Below are 21,048 nucleotides of genomic sequence, written 5' to 3' on the forward strand. Positions count from 1 at the left end.
TTATAGTAAAACAGTATCAGTGAACACTCCAGGACTCTCAATGTGCACAGCCAGTATAGAAAATTACACCCTTTAAAAAAAGCTCTGTTAGTCTCGCTCTCTCCTTTCTCTGTAAGAATATCAGGCAGGCCTCTTGGCATCCTGGGATCATGTCTATATAGGAATCTTAAAGGCTTCTCCTACATCCTCCTCAATGCCCATAGGATACTTTGCTTGAAGCTGTGCTCTCTGCTTTCTACCCCAAACCAAGCCCTCTTATTCTCCCTGGTGCTATTCTGCTAAAAGAGGTTCTCCGATGTCATCGCTGTTGGTGGAATGGTTGGATCGCTTCTCGCAGGTCCTCTTTTTCTCACCCAAGTCATTCATTGGTCTTCCAAGATATCATATTCACAGAGGGAACCTCCTTTTTATAGAAATACATGAAAGCTCTTAGAATTAAAGATTGTTGGGTTGAGTTGCATCAAATAAAAATGAAGTGAATTAAATTGACTTGAATGCAATGGAATGGATCGGACTATGATGGGAGAGACTGGAATGGGATACCTTGGTGCTAGACCCCCTCCTCTTTGAAGCCTCCCCTGTTTGTACTCTTGTAGCGATCCCAAGGTTCACTTTTTGGGCTGATAGCTCCTTATTTACACCCATTGTAATTTTAAAAAAATCACTATTATGAAATATTATATCTTCCTGAAGGAGGGGAACTAGGTCTTATTCATTCCTTGTAGGCATTTGGCAACTTTTTGTTTGTTTGTTTGAAAACCCAACTTATACCATTTCTAAGTGATGGGTGTGGACAGCGAACCATAAATAATGTAAACATGTCAGCCCTGTCAGAGAACAAGAGTTCATTTACAACTTAGAAAGACTTTCCTGGCTTTGAGCTATAGTGCCTATAGCACAAGCCAGGAAGGTCACAGTGTTGCATTATCTGAACACTTTGAAGAAAATAGCCTAGAGTTCATGTGTCCTGACCTGTAGTCAAGTCCACTTTGAATGAAGGAGAACTACTACATGAAGTGGCAGCAGCTACTCATGAGGGTGTTATCTTTTTGTTTTCATCTACAGAAAGCAAATTTTACTTTTCCATAAAGACTCATTTAAAAATCATTACCAGGATATTTCACAAGTAAGAAATCATTGTCTCTTTGTACCTTTTTTCTTTTTCACAGTTACAGTTGCTAACCTTTCTGGAAAAAAAGTTTTCTATCTATGATTAACTATTCTATCCACTATGTATCTACTGTGGGTAGGGCTCCTCATTAAATGACCACCTCTATGGTCATTATATAGACTTTCAGGAAGTCTGTGCATGTTTCAGATGTGCACATCATGTGAGGGGTGAGCTAATAAGCAGGGGCAGTTTATCTGTCAACATCCCTGAACTTACCCTTCAACTGTTTCACCCCACCAACGATGAGAAACCTTACAGGTTTCTCTGCTGCAATTGATAAGTCAGACACGAGGGAGATTAAAGGGTCTCCAAGTTGCTCACTGAAACTGGGGAAAACCAAATTTTCACGCTGACATAGCAGAGGAACAGGGTGAACATTCCCTCCTTGGAAATGTGATTGCACTTGTTCTTTCCAAAAACTTCCATCAGCCAAGAAATACTGCATCTCCCTCTACAGGAAGTAAGTTGAATAAACCCACACTTAGGCTCCTATTCTCCTTCTATTGCCCAGGAAGGGGTAAAGGGTGACTCAAGTCCACAAAGGAGCCATGTGACCAGTTGTTTGTGATACTGGTTCTTGGGGACTGATAAGCTTCATAGTCAGAAGCAGTGAAATCTCCCTTCAGCCTCATTCCCCCTCAGTCAGCACAAATGAGAAATGCCTTTGCTCTCTGCTCAAATAATTTATATCACTCTTTTAAGGATTCACACAGCCCCCATAAGCCTCATAAATGACCCTAGAGAAAAAAAAAATAAACCTGACATATGTTTTTCTCAATGCTATGGCTGGATTTCAATAATAAATAGAATTATTTTATTACCCAATCAGTCCAAATGTAGGTATCTCAGTAGACAGGCAGATATAATGTAAAATTGATTACCTTGCTAGGTAAAAATCTCGTAAACCTGAATGAAAACTTAATTTTTGTTTTTAGTAGAACTGAAAATAATAGTAATTTGGTAGGACTGTCCTCATAGGAACTCTATTTATTTTCCCAGATGATAGCAAAGGATGCTTATTAAAAGAAGTAGGTCTCACTTCCACAACCAGGAATTATTCTTTTTTCCATATGTAAATAGATATATTCCAACCCTCAGTTCCTATGCCATGAATGAGACAGCATGATCTCTCTGGGTGCCACCTTCAGAGTCAGCCCAAGGAAAAACCCTGATGTAAGCAAAGTACTCCAATTTCTTCTTTCACTGTCATCTAAGCTTCAGCCCCGTCTCCCTGAGGTCCTAGGTGCAGTGCCCTACCTTGTCTGCCATACTTGGGCACTGAATTGACCTTCAGACACTGGCAAGGGCCCAAACCTGGGGATCAGAAGCCTTGGTTGTATCACTAACTGGTTTGTCATTTATTAGACACGTCATTAACATCTGTGAATTGGGAATGATAATACCTACTTTACAGGGCTATAATGAAGACAGACAATATGTATGTGGAACACACTTGAGAGCTTAAAGCACAAAATAAATACAACTATTTAAACACCTTGAAATAACTTATATTGAATGCCTGGATAAATAGATACTTGTTTGCCAAATAAAGTTACTGTTCGGTAAATGTTACTTTCATCTCTCCCCCTTTGCTATTGCCTAAGCTACTATTGAAGGGCTCACTCTTTTCCAAAAATCACACATAGACACACAGACACACAGTAGATTTGCAAGGTCAGTATTTTCTCATGACATTCCGTCATAGCATTCATTACATTTTATTTGTAATCGATTATTTATTGCCTTCCTTACTTGACTTTAAGCTCTATGAAGACCAGGAGTATGTTTATTTTGTTCATCTTTGTCTTGTCAGGACCTGGCATTTTGAAGGCACTCATTGAATGAGCAAATCAATAAATAAATAAACACACACACACACACACACACACACACACACACACACACACACACACACACACACACACACACACCACTCCAAAGCCCTCTCCCACTTCTTTGATTCATGATATTCTTCTATCCAGAAACAAATTATTTCACTAGATTATAGATAATGAATTATAATGAATATTCCCAGGGCAGGGCTGCTTAACAACCACATTTCTTCCCACTAAGATATAAACAATTAAAAACAGATGCCTCCTGAGAATTAGTTCTGACAGAACGATCAAAAGGGAAAAATGACTAAAAGAAAGAAAAGATGCAGACTGAGCCCTGGGCAAGAGTAAACACATGCTCACCTTCTTGACAATTTTGCTCAAATCTACCCCATCTTTTAAAAAATGTCTCTGCCTTTTGTTCTGGTCAGTTCCCAAATTTGATTCCACTCAGTGCTTATAGAGGATCTGAGTCAGCACCAAATAAATCAGTAAAAATGATGGGAGAAGAGAATATCCAATGAGTGTCGTGCTCTAGAGATGCTATAGAAAAACTTTCTGTGGAAAATGTCGCAAATCACTAAAGCACATTTGACCTGTGTATGTATTGCAGCATAGGGATTTGTCTCAGTATTCCTTGGACCCATAGCGCACAGCATTCTAGTGGAAGAATCATAGACTTTGGAATTAGGCAGATTGGAATCATATCTTAGCCACTTAGGAGCTCTATGACCTTGGACAGGTGACTTAACCTTGTTAGGTGCTATTGCTTCAATTGTGAAATGAAAGTAGCAACTTCTATGTGGTAAGAACCTGACACTGGTAATATAAATATATGAAGTTATTTTTTTCATTCATTTAATCAGGAACTTGCAGAAAATTCTAGAAAAGACTGTCTTTTAAATAAAATCATGCTACCTGAGTGAGGACTGGGCAAGTCCACCCCAGGAAAAATAAATAATTGAAGTACTTTATGCAAGAGTGTTTTGTAGTTTATAAAATTCTCTCCCTAGAAATCTTTCTCATCTAAGTTAATAGAACTCTGTGAGGAAAAGAACAGGTTATATTCCTCTATTTTATAGAAATAACTGAAATTAGGTTAAGTGCCTTGGCTAAAGTTTCAGGAAAACTCATACAAATGGCCAAGCTGGGTCCAGAGTCCAGAGTCCAAAGTCCAAATTTCAAGGCTTTTGACCTAAGGCTCACCAATTTTTTTCCCCCATATTAGGCCAGCTTCCAGAGAAGTTTCCAGAGCAGCAAACTTTGAAACCTCTTTTGGTTTCTCATTATGTGACTGCTCCTGCTTTCTTCCCTGTCTCTGAAATTAAAGATATTAATATAATTTGATGTGGCATTAAGTGAGGTAGAGGGAGAACAGAAATTGCAGGAAGAGCTTACAATACATTATTCTGGTGGAAAGAGCCTCTGTTCTTCCCAGTCCTACCAGATCCAGTTCAAACTTTCCTTTCTCTTTTTCATGTCTTATCTCTTGTTTACAATACTTTTTTGGTCGTCCTCACAGTCCCTGCTAGCTCTAAAAATCTATGATTCACCACTTTTTTCCTTGATACTTCTCTTGCCAAAAGGGAAGAAAACGACAAATATTTTTGTGGCTGTGATGGAATTCTGAGGGGAAGTGGAATGAGGTACATTGTTGAGGAAAAACAGATTTAAGAGAAAGATAGGGAAACATTAAGACTAGATAAAAAGAAGGGGTGGCTGATTTTAATAACAGTTCCAGGTTGTTTTGTTTTCTGCCTTTAAGGAACAGAGCTCAGTAAGGAATCGGTTCCATTTCAAGTTCCCTGACTCCTAAATCTTGATGTTAGACTTGGCAGATATTTCCTCTCCTTCCTTCTCACTATCCTCAAGCCCCTGATTTTACAGAAAAAGAAAAGGAAAGCCAGAGCGGGTATGTAACTCAAGCAAAGTTGCAGAGAACTTAAAGGAGCAGCAATTTTTCTTGTCTTTTGCCTCAAGAACTCCTCATTCTTACCCTCAAATAGTGTTAGAGAAAAAAGTTTAACAAACCAACAGTTAGTAAAGTCACAGGGAAAATTCCATGAGAGAATTTGAATTCTTTACATCAATTAAGAAGAAGAAAAAAAAAAACAGTTACTTGGTGTGCAGCCATGATTTCTCTTTATGCGAAGAATGAATGTTGCTATTCGAAAAACGCACTTTGCCAAATTCATACCTCTTTCAAAACTGATGGGTTCTATTTTAAATCCAGCCCAAATTATGTGGTTCTCAAAACTGTTTATGCATGGCAAAACCCCATTTCCTGTAAGTGAGTCAACTATCTGTAACATCATTCATAATGCTTCAAGCACTGCAAAAATAATTGTTTGGCTTAAATTAATTTTACAGTTCTATGGCTAACTGGGAAATTGAAATATCTCTGTGAGCTAGTTTTGGATTTTTTTTAACTAAAGTAGTGATTTGGTTAAGCAATTTTTTTTTTAGTTATTTCTCCCATTTCAAATCACTTAAGCATAATCTTCTTAGTTTCAAAGTAAAATATTATACTCCTAGTGAATTCACAAATAAATGCTATTTGTTTTTTAAAGGCATAAGAAAGTATTTGAAAATGCCATTAGGATGTAGCCAGGCAATGTAGTTACATGCAGAAGAAAGGGGCAGACAATAGTGGCCAGACCTGAAATTGTATCTATTCCCTGGGAATGTCAGTCTCTAGGGTGTGAGATGCAGCTTCTGGTGCTGGGAGAAGCACCATAATAGAACAAAACATGCAGGAAACATGGTTGGTTGGAAGCCAAGGTGGTCATCCTGGACGTCATTTGGCATGAGGAGATCCAACTGAAGTTAAGATGGTGACTGGACAGGCAGTAAAGCACAGTGTCAGGAACTCCAGGCAGGCAGGTGAGCAGTTTGTCTGCATGTAGCAGAGGCCCAGACAATAGATAGAGGCAGAAATCTCCCATGGGAGACTAGCCTAGAGGAGTAGAGAGCAAAGCAGGTTACAAAGGCTGGCATTCAGACACGAAGGCAGGAGTAGGGTAAGTGTGGAAAGGGACACAGGGTTGAAGAATAAGGCAGAAGGCCAGTTAGTCCACTTGATCTTCAAGGTCAGGAGCAAACCAGCAGCAGATGTGATTTGATCCTGTGTCCCCGAATAGAAGGCTTTACAGCTCTAAACCTCCCAGATTTAGATTCCCAGCTCTGGATGGTGGGCTAAGCCTGCCAGCCAACTGACTTAGCTAGAGAGGAGGGGCCTGGGGCTGTCCTGAGGCCATGCCTGGAATGAGCACTATAGTTTTACCACAGTAACTGGAAAATCGGGAGAGTGGAAGTCTCCCGTGCCCAACACTTCTACTGGCATTTAATGTTCTATGCCAAGGTAAACTCATGCAATATTTACTATTGTCATCTACCCAAGCGTTTAGTATTCTACCTGAAAACTATTTGATCATGACAAGAAACAACAGTTAATGGTCTACTTTTGTAAACCTATCTTGGTAATACTATAATAGAGAAAAAAATATGGAACTGAGTCTGCAAGGAGTAGGCTTTCTGGACCTGCAGGGGCTGGCTGTGGTATCACAGCCACCACCCAGTTTTGTTCTTGTCATGTTCATACTTGCAGGATGAGCTCAGTTTCCTTTCAGCCCCAGCTTTCTATATTTTCGTTCCGGAAGTCAAAGGGATAAACACTACTAAAGTATTTGGGGATTTCTCTTCTAGACAGTTCACGTGGCATTCATAACATTGAATGCTCAAATGAAAAACAAATGAAAAAAAAATTTTTTTAAATGAAAAACCAAAAAAAAGGGCTTTGCCCTCAGTTGCTTCAGAAAGTCATTACAATCTATTACCTATTATCTATTAGGTAAATAGCCTACACTTCAAGTGCATTTATATAACTGTATTAAGAGACCATAATAAAGGAATATTACATTTCTATTGAGCCAACTTTTTAACAGGTATATGATTGAGTTTTTATTCCTTCTTTTTTTTTTAACAAAGAGAAGATATTAAGACTAAAAAAAAAAAAAAAAACTGTGCTAGAGTTAAAAAGAGACCATTAAAACCCAGAAATAATGAGCTGAGACAGGCTCTTCTGTCAAATTGAAGAATGACTAATGAAAAGTTAGTACGTACAGCCCAAGCTCTCTCAAGCAGTAACATTTGCACCGTATTAAACATTCATGTTTATTGATCTTTAGTGTATATAGTTTGTGATGTCCAATGAGAAATATAAATATCTATGCCATAGAGATGCAAATACACCTGTGTTTTATAGACTTGTTCAATGGATAGTCGGTGAATTATGTAACTGAAGGTGATTAAATACCAAAACTTAAGACAAATTTCAAATTCATAAAAAGTTACCCACTTGAGAGTAAGAGGTTTGATAATTTGAACAAATGACAAATTGTGATTCACAAATATGCTTATTCTGCCCTTTTTATAACATTCATACTTTATATAGCAACCCATTCTCACAGGCATTTTTTCCTGGTAAATATATACAACAAAGTACTTGCATATGTATTAAACTATGATACAAATATCTCTTTACATTTTCCTTAAAAGTTAGAACAAAAATTTCCTGCTAATTAAATATATAGCAATATATCTGTAAAATAGTTGAGTAACCTTATTGAACGTAACACGTTGAATAATTCTTCCAAACTAGGACCTAGAATAATTTGTCTAATTCTAACTTAGATTTATACAATGTAAACACAAAATAAAAGGTAGCAGATATATTTGTACCTATCTAGTGGACTGAAGGAAATAATCTTCTCTGGAGACATATTAAAATAATAAACATTTTATAACAATTCTGAGAACATGTAATTAATAAATAAAATTTTTCTAAATTCCCAAGCAAAGTAATTATATTAGCTTGGTGTTTTCTATGGTTTTTCACCTTGAATCTCTACATCTATTTTTAATTATAATTTAATTGTTATTAATAGTGCCTTTGTTAAATGGAAACTTTCATTCATTTTTTATTTATTTCTTCCAGAAATATTTATTTACCTCCTCTTTTTCAGGCATTGGGGGCTAGATAAGGCCACAATAAACAGGAATGAGCTATTACTCTCAGCCTTAAGGGTCTCTCCCTCAATCATGGCTTGATTTCAGAATTCTTCCATCTCCTAATACAATTTCCCTTTTGACTTTGCTAGGTACTATACAATTTAAGATATTTAATTTATATAGGTTTTTTTCCCCCACCATTTCACAATATTTTTTGAAGGGATTAGTTTCAGACACCGTCTGAAAATTATTAGGCTATATTTGTTTTTTCATGAAAATTATTTTCAGAACCAAAATTTATGACTTCTTTTAAAATTACAGTTGTATTTATGTCATATGTGCAATATCTGAGAAAAACTGTAAAGATACTATAAGAAGCCAAAAATGTATTTTTAAAAAAAGATAAGATAAATCTCTCTTATGCTATTTGCGCTCTATTTACATTTGATTTTATTTAAAATAACTTTCATAAAATCCCCCCAAATTTTACATTCTTCTCACTATCTCTGGCTAGACTTCCTTCCTTTACATATTTCTTATATACCTTTAGATTTTCTTTTTTTTTATACTGTCTAATAGCTTTAACTTCATTCTTCAACACATATATACCTAAAACACTGAGTCTGCTCACCATGCAACTCAGCAATAAATTCCAAACACAGAAAAAAATGCTTATTAAAATGTCACTAACCTTTGCTTCATTATAATGCTTCAATTATTTAATCAACTAGAAATAGAGATTATACAAAGTATTTAATTTAATGCCTTAAAGATGTTAAAATAAATGACAATGTTTCATATGCATTTGTATTGTGCAAATCATTCTTTTCACTTTTTAAATTTGAAAATTATTTATTGAGATCTTGCTGTGTGCCAGGCTCTGTGGTAGCCAGTGAGAAGAATAGTAAAAATACTTACCCTATAAAACTTACATTCTAGAGAAAAGAGGTCAACAATAAAAATAAATAAGTAAAACTTACAGTAGGTGTGACTTACAGCATTTCCTACCGTAATCATTCAGATGCTTCCCATGAGCCATACTTGCTTTTAGCTTGGGGGTAGGGAGGTGGATGAGAAGGAAGAAGCCTGAAAAAAACTTGCCCTCATGGAGGGTTCAGACAATTAACATGTATGATAGTGATACATGTTCTCACTTTTACTCAATTCCAGCTCCCAGTTTTACATAGATGCCGACCTTATTTAACCTCACCTAATGGCCTTTGGACTGAATTATTCAGAAAGGAAGGAAGGAAGGAGAGTTAAAAGGAGGTGTCTTATTTGTGCTGAACCCTTTGTAAATTCCAATTTTATTAGAAAAAGATTTGACTTCAGAGTGTGGAGAGTTATTTTGGAGTATGATATATAGCTGAACTGATAATTTTGTAATTATCATCTTCCTCCTAAGGAATGGTCATATTTTTCAGTTATCTTGTTTTCTTGTAGTATGTATTGAGTTCATGTCATAAACAGCTATATCAATAGTAATAGTTCTGTCTTTGTTCAGTGAAAACTCACACTACTCACAGGTCATCATTAGACCATATCCTTTGAATACCTGAATTCCCCCATCCCCCTTCAGCTGATCAAATCCTGCTCATCTTTTAAGACTAGGCTCCCCAATCCTAACCCTCACCTTTGCTCACCAGACTGAAAACCCTTCAATGGCAATTAACTGTCTTGTCTTTGCAGCTTCTAGTAAAAAGTACCTGGTCTTTACTAGGTACTTAATAAATGTTTCCTGATTAAATGAATAATGAGTTAATGAATAAATGTCGTTTACATAAGGTAGTAAATTGACAATCTCTTATTTTCCCTTCCTGTACTTAATGATTATATATTTCAAGACAACTAGTTCAATTTAGGCAGGTCGTTTTTGCCCACAGGCTAGGCCATAGGGGACTAAGTCTGAGGAAACCTCATTCTCATCTTAGTATAAATAAATGAGCTGAAAATACCTATGAAGATTTTATTGAGCACCTGAAAGTTTCAAAATTTTATGCTATCCCTAAATAAAATTGGACTAGGACAAAGTGACCATGCTTTACATAAAAATAGATTTAGAAAACATAATAAATCCAGGTAACTGTTCTGACTATGAGGTTGGTGAACTCCTTGAAATATGATGGAAAGGAAAACGCAGAGTAACAAACAACAGATACCTCTTTTGAGAAGGAAAGGGTTGGTGGTGGTAGACTCCGCAGAAGGCAGTGGCCTTTTAGGTTAACGTCTTTCAAAGACATTCTCTTCTCCACTGTGAGCATTAACTGGGCAGGGCATGGTTCCCAGATAGATGAAAGTGACTTATAGTATCTTAAAGCAATAAATAATAAGCTAATATTTATTATTTAGTATACTAGGCACTTTATAGCCATTATTATATTTATCCCCACAAAACCCTTTATTATCCTTGTATTTTATAGATGAGGAAACAGAGGCACAAAAAGTCTGGTAATTTGTCCAAGGTCAGATACCTCAGAATAAAAAAGCTAATAGTTGAATCCAAGGTGTCAGTACATTCCTACCCACTATTCTGCTCCCAAACTTAAAATATAGCAAGAAAACTCTTCAGATGATGAAATTTTTAAAATACAGTTTCACATCCCTTGCAGTGATCTTGGAGGACCAAGGACTGACTTTAGATTTGCATTGTTCTTGTATGTGTTTAGAATCACGGGAACGAGTCTCTGCTCTACAGCATCAGGGTAACTGAACCACCATTCGACTGGTGACTATTTAACAGGACATGTTGAGATCTTTCATACAGAAACATAATGCTGCCTTTTTTTCCTTTCCATCTTATTTTACCATTCAGTAAAAATTGTCACCGTTTGGTACTTCTTATCAAGATATTTTGTATGCTGCTAATTTTCCCGACATTTATATGTAAAACATATCCCAGTGGAGGAATATACTAAATAATTAAAATCTATTTAGATTGCCTATGTTGTCTAACTCATGTAATGGAGATGTTTCTTAGGGCTAGTTATTTTTTTCTGAACAAAGTAATTTATTTGCACATGTTATTTTAATGAGTGATGATCAGGAAAGAAATATATCGTATGTTACTCTAGTCTAAGCATCATTTAGAAAAGACCAAATGCAAAAAAAAAAAAAAAAAACACCCAAAAACCAAAAACATAACTGAAGAAGGCTGAAAATTATTACTCATTCCTAAGGGCAATATTCAGATATGGGTGGCAGGCATTATGCCAGTATAACAGATGGACACATTGAGGCCCCTGCTTGTTGGTATGAAATATTAATATGAGGACATGATTCCAAGCTGAGAACATAAAAACAAATTACTTTGGAGGTTAAGGGGATATGCTATCACTAATCCATCGCTGAGCTGAATTAGCCTTCAAAAATAAAAATCGCTCCCAATAACATGTTTAACCTAATGCTAAACTTATTTTAACCAGGTGGGGTTTTGGAGAGACTGTAGAAAGCTATTATAAATTTTCTGAACTCATCAAATATGGAATAAGAAGTTCGATACAGAAGATGATATATTGATCTGGGGATGCTAAAAATAAAGAGAGTGGAGATCTAGCCCTTAATGACCCTCAGAAGTAGAATCATGAAGTAATTTTATGGATGCAAAAATACTATGTTGTACTTCCTTAATCCTAAACCAATAATCCTTCTCATCCTTAATGTTACAAAGAATTAGTGGTCAAGGTCACTTATAAAATATTCTGCAATATATAATAAAGAAAAATAACCTGGATAAATTTCTCTTTAGATTTACCACAAAGGGTCTTCCCAAGGTTTTCCAAGAAAGAAAGCAGAACAGATTAATTGTATAAGCAATTTTAGGGGTTAATGAATTACCTTCTACCTTTCTGGACCTCAGTTTCCTCAGGGGTGCATGGCCTGCTTCATGTTGGCAGAGCTAAAAAAATTCATTAAGAATTCTGCAAATATAACATTCTGTTTCAAGGTCTGCGCTAATGCTTTTAACTGGACTCGGCATCTGTGAAATTTCTGCCTTGTTCCTTAACTTTGGTCATGTCATTTAAACTCTCTGGGTCATATCTGTAAACCAGGTAGGAAAAATACAAGTCCTAACCATGCTACACAGAGATTCTGGAAAAGAGGTTAAAAAAAAAAAAAAAAGGTAAAAATGAAGGTGGAAAAACAGTATCAAAGAAGCAACATATATGGCGTGATAATTGTTTTAAAATGAATTTTATGTGGAGAGGAGGATATAGAAGAAGAAAATGTAATACATCAGTTTTAAGTTTTGAAAGAAAGTAATTTTGAACTTTAATAGTTTATTGCTATTAACAAATGAAAACTTTAAATTTTTAAGCCTCTGATAAGAATAACTGTTAGTTTTATTGGGAAAATATATTCCTTAAATAATCACACAATAAATCATTGTTGTAAACACCAGGCACAAGAGAATGATAAGGGAAAAGGAGAGAACTAGGATTTTTTTTTTTTGCGGTACGCGGGCCTCTCACTGTTGTGGCCTCTCCCATTGCGGAGCACAGGCTCCGGACGCGCAGGCCCAGCAGCCATGGCTCACAGGCCCAGCCGCTCCGCGGCATGTGGGATCTTCCCGGACTGGGGCACGAACCTGCGTCCCCTGCATCGGCAGGTGGACTCTCAACCACTGCACCACCAGGGAAGCCCTAATTTTTTTTTTTTTAACTTGACAGATTGTTAGATTCAGACACTGTCTATAACCATAAAGAGACAATGCCATGAAGTCACCTCTTAATATCCAAAAGGATCTCATTTGCAGAACTCTAATTATATGCTTTCATCCAACAGTCAACATGCTGGGTTAGTTTTTCTAGTTTGCACTTTATAAACTTTGAACTCAGTTTTTACTTCTTTTTTTTTTAAAGAATAGTAGGTAAGCAGTCATATCTGGAAATTCAAGGGCACAACACAGGAAGCTGTTGACTCTTTGCAAAGGCATTTTTTTATCTGTTAGACTTAAGCCATTTCATCCTAGCTTTACCATTAGTTAGAAAAAGCATAACCACCTTGTGTTCTAAGCCATGCAAATAAAACCATCACTGAGAAGGGTGTGTGTAAATTTCCATACCAAAAAGTACAGTATGAGGTGGTATAATTAAAACGTAAATGCCTACATACCTTAGAGCTGTTATCAGTTGCTGCTTACTAAATGGTACTATTTATGTGTCTAGCACTTTCATGTAAGTCATTATATGATTTCATGCTGAAAACCAGCCGCAAGGGAGTATTAACTGAGTTCTCAGATAAAGTAAGCAAGTTTCCTCAGATAATACATGGCAGAGACCCAGCTCAAACCCTTGTCAGTTGTCCTTGCCTGGGAGGTGCTTATAACTTGCACATTTAAACTCAGTGAATATGCCACCTTTCATTTAGTGGCAGTCATTTAAATTACAAGCGTCTAAAATAGTTATGCTATGGAAAGTGACCTTGTGTTTCTGAGTCAGATAAGTGATAGCTGGAAGAAAGACCAAAGCTCTATCCTTATCTCAAATGTTAGCAATAGCAGTAGGATCTCCACAAGGACAAGCATTCTTTTCTATTACCACGGTCCCACTGGGCTGTGGTGGCACCAGTGTGGACACCCAACCAGAAGATGGATTCTAGAAGGGCTGAGTTTATGCTAGAATATTTAAATCAGACTTTACTGAGGGCCCAGGAATAGCAACATGGGCAAGACAAAGAAAGTAACATAGACACTGGAGAGCCAGTTTGGAAGATCCCGTTCCATTTGCCATTCTCCAGCAAGTTGCTTCTCCCCGGCAGAGGTCACCCTTCCCTGACCACCTGGCGATACTCTCGGCTTTCTCAAAGCCCGGCCCCAAGTGAGAAGGGCCCACAAAGAGACAAGTCTGCCTCCCATATTCTGACATCTGAGCTAAGGGCGGGCCTCTCTTCTCTGAGTAGCTAACACCAGAAATATCCACTACTTTATACTTTGCCTTCGCACAGCAGCACAGAATCACCCCAGCGCCACGGCTGAGCCAGTTCAGAACACTACCCAGGACACCCACGCTCCAGTAAGAGATAGGCTCAGTGTTCATGCAACAGCATGTTACATACTGAAGGAGCTGTCTGTTACCCTATGAAACCCACACCCTTACAGCTAAAGCCTGTCTCAATTACCTAACTTTAATTACATACCTGAGCAATATTTTCATAAAATTACCCACACCGTGAATCAATAATACATTTTAATTAAAATTTTGTAATCACAATGCAAAGGCAAAGTTTTCATTTTCACTTAAAATTGTTTTAAAGAAAATGAGATGCTGTTTTTTTCAACAACGACAGCTACTACTTCACAACAAAAACAACAGCTACAACAAAAATATAAATAAATAAAAGGAAAGGAAAGTGCTTCAAGGGAAAAGAAGAGGGAAGCATACCTATTATACGTCATGGGTTTTTAATATAAATTAGATGCATAAGGATGGCCTGGGTAGAATGTAAATAAAAATTACTGATCTGAGAGAAATCTCCTACTGAGCAAAAATATTTGAGCCTATAACATTCAATAGTCAGTGGAAATGATATTTCCAAATTGTAGAAAGAAAAGAGAAATGTTATTCCAATTCTATATTTTAAGTATGAAGCTGGCCGATTGCCTTGGTTTTATATAAGAATCATTCCGTTTTAACAGCAGACATCTTTGCAGAAACTCACATTTTGGAAAAATGGCCTCATACTTAGTTATTTCAAGAAGGTGAATCAGAGAATGAGCCATTGCCTGAAGAGTCACCTTTTAAGAAGTCTGATTACAGCCGCTTTAATTTTCTGTAACTTTGCAATATGTTTAAATCACAACTACTTGTAAAATAAAATTTGTATTTAGAACAAACAGCTCACGAAATCAAGATAGCTTTATCTGTTTTATCCTTCAGTTTCCGTATTGGAAGTATGATACTGACATTAAAACTGTGTGTTCATATGAAAAACACAAGTTTTTCATACTTGACTGCTTCAAAGGCATAACACTTCTAACCTTGAATATTGCAGGTATCCTTTTATACACAAAGGTTAAACAGTCAGAGCTTGGGTGTGACTGTTTATGGGGGACATATTCTCTTCTCTCCCTCTGTCCCCTTTTTAATCCTGGTTGCTGGTCACCCAGCTATATGATGATTCCCAGGTGTTCCCAGCCTGGCTAAGTGGGAACAGCCTTCCCTTCGGACCTAGGGCTTCTGCTCTGCCCTGAATTCTCCTGGAGGCCAGAATGGCATGCTACTTCTGTTCCTCTTCTGATGTGGTAGTTACAAGGTAGTTACTTGCAGGGCGGTGAAAAAAACTTTCCAGCACAGATACCTCTAAGACCAGATACATTCATAGGAAATGTTGAAATGGCAGAGAAATGCTTCAGAAATGTAAACTTCCAAACACAGAGAAAAACTTGTTTCCCCGATTCATAAATTTTGTGGCAATGAAATTTGGCATTGACTTTACTGAACTTGGGGAACACAATGTTCTGGCTACTTGCCACACAAGGATTATTCTTATACTTGGCATCCTCACCATTTTTTGGAAGTTACCCCCAAAGAGAATCAACTTCATCACAGACAAACATATAGGTCAAGTTTATATGTCAGAAAGTCAATATTTCAGAAAGCTGTAACTAATGCCCACAGTGGGTGTCCATTGTTAAAGATGAGAACAAGTCTATCCTGTTTCGTTAACCAATACATTTCTGTGCTACAGCTCTACATTATAAATTGTGTTCACATAATTCAGAACTCCATCTATTAAATATCACTGAGACAAATGTACTTCAGTTACACACCCACTCACACCCTTTGCCTGCCATTATCCACATAGAAACAGCCATAACTCAGCTATACAGTTTATGCAGTCACATTTTGGAGGGCTACCTTACCCCATCAATATAAATATCATCATCATTTCATTGGGCCCATTTGTTTCATGCATGGTGCATTCAATGAAGCTTCGATTTTAAAACAGTTACACCAAAGACTGACAGTGGCAATGACACAAAAGAAACAGTTGGACAACTTGGAAATAATGATTATGGGTTTCTTCGTAGTGAAGTGTGAAGTCATAGAAATGGTAAACTAAGAGAGAGATGAGCTTTTGTTTTTTATATCCTTGCTTTTAAACATTCTAAAATATAATATCTTTGCAAATAACAATATTGGTACTGGGATTAATGGTAAATATTAAGAACATTTTATGCAGCTTCTGGCGTAATTCATCACTTTTATTACTAATTCTGCCATTACTAATCACAGCTGACTCATTGATTTTTCTCCAAACGATTCATTACTCTTCTTTAATATGGAACTCTTTAAGTGTGGTCTTATAATTGAGTTCTTTACAAATTGTTCATTACTCTGGAGTCTCGTTCCTTCAATGTTCTGGCTCAGATCCCTCATCTGTTAACTGAAGAGCCTGAATCTGATGAGTTCTAAAATGCTATCGTTCCATGACTTCTAAACCATTTGACATCAAAAGGTTTTTACGCCTTTCCCACTGGTAGACCATCTGTTTATTCTTTTACACTGGTACAACTCTTTTAAGAAAAGGCTCTATTTTGTATTTTAGGTTTATATCAGAACTTGATGCACTTTATTCTTATTCCCTTGCACCTCCCTTTAGTGGATCAAAGCAAAAAGAAAAAGTTTAGGGCTGGGTATGAATTCCCCCAAAATGCATCTCTGCATAACTATTTTTATTCTTATTTGTAAATTTCCTACCCCAACACTATTTACTTCTTTCACTTATTTATTTTAGGCTGTGTACAGACTAAAATTTATCTAAAATAACTCACAAGACCTCACAACATCTATAAAAATGGTTCCTTTAACAGAGCTTTGGATATAAGAATTTCAAAGTGAACTTTATTTTTTTAAAAACACCAGATTTGAGTAGGACACATAAAAGTGGGGCACATAAAATGGTACTCAAGTTTGAGTAAAATTTTTAAAAAGGCATATTTTATTTTTAACCATACCTTCCACATTGCAATTTGTGATCAGTTTACTCTCTAATTAATATAGTTTGACATGTTTTTTTGTTTTTTTCAGATTTTTGATTTTGGACTCAAAGCATACATTTGTACCATAGCCCATAGTAGGTGGAATACCTAATGCATTATGCTGCAAGGGGTAATTGCAACTTGAGGGAGAAAGTGGGATTCTTCTGATTGTCACCTGAACTGGGTTTCACTGTAGTTCTGGAGGAGGTGGACAGAGAGGCAGAAGAAAGGAGAGAGTTAAAGCCTTTGCAGAAATTCACAGAATGTAGGCAAGTGATTCAGATCAAGAGCACTGCCGTATTGGTAGAGAGATGGGAGAACCAACTGGAAAGAGTAAAACCCAGCTCAAGTACTGCGAGGGGAAAAAACAGTCACAGCGCAGCTGCTGTGGAGCAGAGTACCTGGGTGGCACATACACTAGAAGTGTCCCTTGATCACTGCCCCCATCACAGACCTCACTTGGTTGTGGGCATGCAGGAGGATGAATAACTTAATTTTGACTCTTCTTTATATTTATTTCCAAAATTATTTTGTAGTATATGAGGGGAAAAAATTTATTTTAAAGACACTTCTTATAAATGTCCCTAAAATGATGTCTATATGAACCTAAGTAAATAACCTCAAATTATAATAATCTTAAAAAGCATTGTGTGAGTTATTTTTTATTAGTAAAAATCAAATGTCAAAAAGGGCTTCTGTCGAGAGTGGCACACGTAAGGTAGCTCATTTGCTCTTCGTCTGGAATAAACATCGAGAGATCTCAGAAGTATAATTTTTTGGTATCTGGGCAGCTGGTGATCGTTGGTCCTGGTGCCCCTGCTTTTTAGTCTGGAAAAGCAGAGTGTTTTTTTCCAGTCAGCTAGAATGGTAATGTAGAGTTTTTCCAAACATGCGTGTTGTCACAGGTTTTGTAATTTCTAGAGCTCTAGCAATAAATTTTTTGATGGAAAAAAAAAAAAAAGAATCAAATGTCATGTTAATTAACCACAGAAACAGATCCCACAGTTAAGGCAATAAGCCAATTTTCAGAATGCTTTTTAATGTAAAACTGTTTTGCTAGGGAATTAATATGTCCTTTGTAATTTTTAATAACTTATGAAGCTATTTGAATATCAAAAAACCCACCTGTTTTCTGTAATAGATTGATAATTAGGAAGAGATCTTGGAAGATGTAATTTTATTTATCAACTTATATTCAATTGACAGCTGACTCTTTACATTGATTTTCCTTCAAATGATTCATTAGGATTCTTTAATATAGAGCTCTTTAATTGTGGTCTTGTAACTGAGTTCTTTAGAAATTGTCTATTACTCTGGAATCTAGTTCCTTAAATTCTCTGGCTCTTAATGCTTAAGTTACGTTAGGAAATGTTCCTTTTGTTTCCACCAGTATTCACTCTACACCCTAATTAGTCTCTAGATATCTCTTGGGTATGTAGCTGAGATATGTCTTGTTATGTTAAAAAAAAAAGGAAGTGCAAAATTCTTGAATATGGTGTCTTTGCAGAAGAAAGTGTCAATTAAAGCACTCCGTATTATTTTTTCTGCACATATATATGTCTTATCAAAATAATTTAAAATTCTTTTCACAAGATGATACAGAGTTTGAAGGTTGAAATCTAATACTTTGTACAATGCATACACTTCTAAATAGTTGCTTCCCATAATATAAAGATAATTTTGCTCATGATTTGAGGCATCTTTGAGACATCTGTCTATGCAATGTTTCCTCCTACTTTTAAGGATATTCAAAATAAATTACCATATTCTTTAGATTAGGTGGACTATTATTCAAAGAAAATGGATTTATTAAAATAATTATATATCCCCACACAGACATACTTCCCCCACTCTAGTTTGGGAATTTAAAATCAAAACAACAAATTAATCTGCAAAACTTTTCACCATCAAACTTACTATGAACCTGCTAAGGTGTCACTACAGCTCATTAAGGGCAAGGGCTGCACCTGAGTCTTACTCATTTTTTTTTTTATTAAATTTTTTTTTGGGGGGGGGGCTCCGTTTGGTCTTTGTTGCTGTGCGCGCGCTTTCTCTAGCTGCAGCAAGCCGGGCTGCTCCTCATTGCTGTGGGCGGGCTTTTCATTGCAGTGGCTTCTCTTGTTGCCGAGCACGGGCTCTAGGCGCGCGGACTCAGCAGTTGTGGCACACAGGCCCTAGAGCATGCGGGCTTCAGTAGTTGCAGCATGTGGGCTCAGTAGTTGCGGCGTGTGGGCTCAGTAGTTACAGCGTGTGGGCTGTAGGGTGCAAGCTCAGTAGTTGTTGTACACGGGCTTAATTGCTCGGCGGCATGTGGGATCTTCCCGGACCAGGGCTCAAACCTGTGTCCCCTGCATTGGCAGGTGGATTCTTAACCACTGCACCACCAGGGAAGTCCTTACTCATCTTTAAATACATCTTTGTGACAGTGCCTGGCAAATAGAAAGATCTAATAACCTGTTTACTGAATGAATGAACTAACTACTCTAACTCCACCTAATGGCATGTAATAGCTTGCTCTCCTTCATTATGATTGCAGTTATATAAAGGGTGTTTTATTCATTTTCTGAGTATATTTGAATACGCATCTAGGCTAACAATAGAAATTTAAATTTTAATCATTGCTTCTTCAGTTTGGAGCATGGAGAGACGAAGGGTCACAGTGTAAGGGTTTGCTACATGTTAACCTTTGCCTATATCATGCATTCACCTATTAATATTTAATGAGCACCTACAGTGTACGAAGTTGTGTGCTAGGCACTGAGAAACGAGTACTTAAAAATATTTCAAATGTTTCTTTTTGCCTCCAGGAACTTTAAGTTTAGCAGTCACATGATTCCTATCTTGGATTAAAATAGACTTTTATTGTTTCTAATTATTTAATCATCTTCCTGTAGAAGAATTAAGTATGCTTGTCACATTGATGTTGAGTTTAACCGTATGTTTTAGGCTAATGAAATATGAGTGTAAGTGATATATGTTGCATTTGAACAAAAGTTTTAAAAGGCATTGCGTGGTTCAGTCATTGAATTTTCCTCTGCCATGAGAACAATGTGCCCCAAATAGTGACAGCCCCTTTATCCTGGATCCTGGAATAAAGAAGGATCTAGGAACAGAGCCAATGACAACCCACAGCTACCTTAGTCTATATTAGTAGGAGCAAAAACTAAGGCATTTTTTGAGTAGGTTACTGAGATTTGGAAACTTGCTTTATCCACAGTGTAGTCTTCGAAATATGACTAATATACATGGACAAAGTTCAACAATAGTTTCCCAGGTAATTTTAATGTCAGAAAATTATTCTCACAAAGTGACTTTCTGCCTTAAAAAATGTAGAAATTTCTACTGATTACATTGAAAAATAAAAACTAGATCTGTCTGACTCCATGATTTATCTACTGTACCAAATTCCCTTTAATGTAATACTAATGATAATTGCTGTAATAGGACTATGAGATGACATCTATCAGACACACTCTTTGACTTTATTACACTTTCATACTTCATCTTCCCAACACTTATACATGGAAGGCATTTTTCTTTTCTAGGTTAAAAAAATTAAGTTATTTGCCCAAAATCACGTCTGTCTTCACTCTTACCCACTCCTCATTCTTGTTTCTTACCTGCTTTTCAAACAGTTTTGGCAGTAAAAGTCTGTAAAGGTACTGTGATACAAAGGAAAGGGTTCTGAAGACAGAAGACCTGTTTCTCCATTACTAGCTATGTGAGTTTAAGGGCATCACTTAACTTACTTATCACTCAGGTTACTGATCCATAAAATGAGTTTGATGCAGGCTCAAAACAAGAAATACACATGAAAGGTCTTTATAAATTATGAGGTACAAAGATGTATGATATTGTCACAGTTATATAGAAAGAATGATCTTCCCTCTTTTGATCATTAACTTTGTAGGTCAACAGCAATTATCCACAGACTTCTCATGGTTTGACCAGAAATATCCCCTCTGTGGATTCACTCTTTACTGCCAACCTTTTTTTCCCCACTCTGCCTACTCCATTTCCCAGTCATCAGTGATCAAAAGAAAAAAACAAAC

General features: G+C 36.6%; 1 protein-coding gene and 1 non-coding gene across 2 annotated transcripts in view; both read left to right on the forward strand.

The window, feature by feature from the left end:
• Positions 1-21,048, forward strand: part of KCNH7 (potassium voltage-gated channel subfamily H member 7) — a 451,727-nt gene that overhangs the window by 261,710 nt on the left and 168,969 nt on the right. The gene's annotated exons all lie outside the window — the stretch shown is intronic.
• On the forward strand, positions 17,681-17,814 carry LOC113605294 (U11 spliceosomal RNA). The gene has a single exon (XR_003427143.1). It is a non-coding gene; the product is annotated as a U11 spliceosomal RNA (small nuclear RNA).

The sequence above is a fragment of the Aethalodelphis obliquidens genome, unplaced genomic scaffold, assembly GCF_003676395.1.
Source record: "Aethalodelphis obliquidens isolate GAN/ISIS:26980383/991018 unplaced genomic scaffold, ASM367639v1 scaffold2, whole genome shotgun sequence".
NCBI lineage: Eukaryota > Metazoa > Chordata > Mammalia > Artiodactyla > Delphinidae > Aethalodelphis > Aethalodelphis obliquidens.